The sequence below is a fragment of the Panthera pardus genome, unplaced genomic scaffold (assembly GCF_024362965.1).
Source record: "Panthera pardus isolate Hobbes unplaced genomic scaffold, ASM2436296v1 HiC_scaffold_3, whole genome shotgun sequence".
NCBI lineage: Eukaryota > Metazoa > Chordata > Mammalia > Carnivora > Felidae > Panthera > Panthera pardus.
Genome location: NW_026526876.1, coordinates 33381674 through 33385517, shown reverse-complemented (window position 1 = coordinate 33385517; position 3844 = coordinate 33381674).

Genomic DNA, 3844 nt, shown 5'->3' with positions numbered 1-3844 from the left:
GGGACCTGACAGCCAAGCCACGCCTCTCGCCCCCTCGAAGCTCCGCCCCTAAGGAAAACGCCCACCCGCTGATGAGGGTTCACTGGCTGCCTCCCCTGACTGTCCCATCGAGGGGCGGAGCCTCACGCCCAGTTCTCTTCCACCGCCGCCTCTGTTTATCCGCTGGCCATTGGCCCCAGGGACTGCTAGTCGGCTCTGGGGACGGCCTCCAACTTGAGGTTCCATCCGCACTCCGCACCTATTGGCAGACAGAACGTTACTTCCTCCTGATTGGACAAGGAATTGTCAGTAAGACTAAGGAAAGAACAAATGGGGAGGATGGGGTGTGTCTTGCCCCACCCTAGCTCTGAGCAGGTGAGACTCATTACTCTCCCCTTCCCCCTACCTGTCCAACAGGTGAGTCAGGAGGCGCCATGGGAAAGGACAGACGCCTTCACAGGGCAGCCAACTCAGCGTCAGGCATGATGCTTCTTTGGGCTTATTCACCCTTGCCACAGAGTGGTAATAACATATTTGTATAGCATTTCATAGGCTTTTTTTTTTTTTTCTGGGTTGGGATTTTTCCCCCCAAATATGGAGCGCTCATGAGATTTAGCATTAGGAGGCCTGGGTTTGGGTTCTGCCACTTAGTAGCTATATGATCGCAAGCGAGTTACCTTCATCTCTCATCCTGTTTCTCCTCATCTGTAAAATGGGTACATTATCTGGATCTCTCTCATGGGGGGGTGGGAATAAAATTAAGGTTTGTGAAATCACTTGGACGACTGCTAAACGTTAGAATTTAATGATATGGGTTTTGGGGGTTTTTTTTTAGTTTATTTTTGAGAGAGAGAGAGAGAACCAGCGGGGAAGGGGCAGAGAGAGAGGGGGACAGAGGATCTGAAGCAGGCTCTTCACTAACAGCAGAGAGCTGGACGCGGGGCTCGAACTCAGGAACCGTGAGACCATTACCTGAGCCGAAGTCGATGATCAACTGAGTGACCCACCCAGGCGCCCCTAATGATATGGGTTTTTTTTTTTTTAATTTTTTAAGTTTATTTATTTTTAGAGAAAGAGTGAGTGGGGGGGTGGGGAGGCAGAGAGAGAGAGAGGGAGAGAGAATCCCAAGCAGGCTTCACCCTGACAGCAAGGAGCCGGACTCGGGGCTCGAATCCATGAACCTGAACCATAAGATCATGACCTGAGCCAAAACCAAGAGTTGGGTGTTTTTAAATTTTCATGACAATAATGAAAAAAAAAAAAAAAAAAAAAAAAATTTAGGACATCTAAATGAACCTCATTTCAAAGATAAGGAAAGTGAGGTTCAGAGAACTCAGGAAACAAAAAAGTGGCCAAGAACCCCATTCTTCTCATTTCAAGGCCCACCAAACACATGGTCTCCTGGTGAAATAATAGCATAGACATAAAATGCGAAAGCAGCAGGGAGGGGTGGGGGGAAAGGCAAAAGCAAATAATCTGGGCAGAGACAGAGAACAATGATTTGGGACAAAGATAAAGTATTGGTGGATTTGGAAAAACTCAGGCAGTAGATCTCACAGCCCCCTCCGTGGTAGAAGATTGTGGGCTGGGTATCAGAAAGAACTTCCCCACAGGAAGTTAGGAAGATGAGGGTCTTTCCTTTCTGTGGTTAATGAGATGAATGCCTGCCGGTGGATGTACAGCATGCTGACTGTACCATAGACATTCATTCATCAACACTGAAGTCTTGAGCACCAACCATATGCCAGGCACCGAATTAGACCCTGGTAACACAGAAAACCAAAACGATCCCAACCCTCAAAGGGCTCCCAGAGAGCTAAGTGGAAACAGGTCCCCTTAGCCACATGGATTGTGTGGGAATTTGCAGGCCGGGGCGGGGATGGAGGTGGGGGTGTCCAGGAAAAGGTCCTCCTTCAGACAAGTTCTATAGCCCCAAAGTCAGCACCCAGGGTGGTCTGGGTCAAGGCACCCCAGCAGTATCCTTGACCACTTTCCCACCAAAGAAAGGAATGAAGGCCAAAACGGTCTCACTTCTGAGGCTGTGCCATCCAAGAAGCCTTCCTGGAGGAGGCCAGGGAGACCATCAACATCCTTAACCAGATACCATCCCACATGCCAGGGTCACTCCCCTTTGCTTAGTTTCCTTGACTCCCCCTCCTCTTGCTTTTCTAAGTGTCTTCCTCCCTACCTTACCCCTGCCCCACCTGCTCTCTCCCTCCCCTGCTCCAGCCAGGCAGTAGTGGCCAGCCCTCAGCTCAGAATAGAGCTCCCAACCTTAGGGATTCACTTCCTTCCTCTCCCACCTCTCCCCATCCCCTACCCACCTCCCCACACCCACCCCTGCACACAGACACACACACACACTCCCCAGACCCAAGCCTGGCTTAAGTCCTTTCTTCCCCCTTCAGCATACAGGCTGGGAGGACTGGTTGACTACAGAGGGGTGGAAGAGCCTGGTGGAATAGAGAGCCACAAATAGGGCTTCAGAATAAAGCCTCTGTGTGTGTGTGTGTATTCCCAGAATGTTCCCTAATGTCGGCCTGGAACATGCTGCAACACGCTGGCCCCAAAGCTAAGCACTCAGGGTGGGACCGGGTGGAGGTAACACCCATAGCAGCAGGAAAGACTGGAATAAGAGCTGTGTCTCCTCCCAGATCAAGGGATTTTCTGCACATTTATTAAGCACCTACTGTGTGCCCACCAGGTACGGAGGAATCATCTGTAGGATACAGAAAAGAATCCGAAAATGATGTTTACTCCAATGAGCTGTCTGTCTAGGGGATTTGGTCTCAAGGGGGGAGGAGGAGCCAAGGGACAGGGATGAGAATCACTGCAACCACTGTCTCCTCAGTAGCTTGAACTTGAAGGAAAGGCCACAAGAACATCCTACCCAGTCCCCTGCCTCCCAGCCTTTAAAGGCAGGGATTTCTCTGACAAATCTCCAGGAAGGGAGATTCTCCAGCCTCCCTTACATGAATACCCTTGTCTCCTTATTCTAAGCTCCTTCTTATGGCTAGCTTCACTTTGTATTGCTGAATTTTGTGTTTTTCTTTTAATTTCTTTTAATGTTTGTTTATTTTTGAGAGAGAGAGGCAGAGCACAAGTGGGGGAGGGACAGAGAGAGAGAGAGACAGAATCCCAAGCAGGCTCCAGGCTCTGAGCTGTCAGCACAGAGCCTGACGCGGGGCTGGAACCCACAGACGGCCAGATCATGACCTGAGCTGAAGTTGGACGCTTAACCGACTGAGCCACCCAGGCGCCCCGACTTATTCCTGAATTTTAAACTCATTTCTCTTGCCCAGAGCTCAGTGGAAGCAGACTTCTTGAGCCGCTAAGAACACAAATGGTTAATTCAACCTTGCAGCTCCCTGGGTTCTCCAAGTAAAGAAGGAAGGGGCACCCAGTGACTCATCCAAGTTTCCCCAGAGACGGAAGTTACTGGCAAAGAGGGGTCTGATGAGGGTCCAGTGTTGGGGCAAGGGAGCTGGTGGGGGATGGGAGGTGCTTCCCTGGGGGAAGGTAAAGGACAACAGCAAGGCCACCCTCCTCAGTTCGTCCTCCACAGACCTCCGGGGCTACAGAAGGAGGTAGAAGGGATGCCGTTGTCTTCTTCGCCCTGTCTCTGCGGGGCCCCTTCCCCACACGGAGACAGGCAGGGGCTTAGATCTGGACACACAATCTTCTGTCCTCACACCTCAGGGGTATGCATTGATGGGCACAGATTCAGACACACAAACACCAGGCATGTCAGTGCTGTCTCCTCAGCGTGCACACACATGCACTCACACACATCCTTCTTCCCTCCTCTTCCGCCTACGGTGGTCTCAGGGATGGCCACCTCTATAAATGAGGATGGGGTGAACAG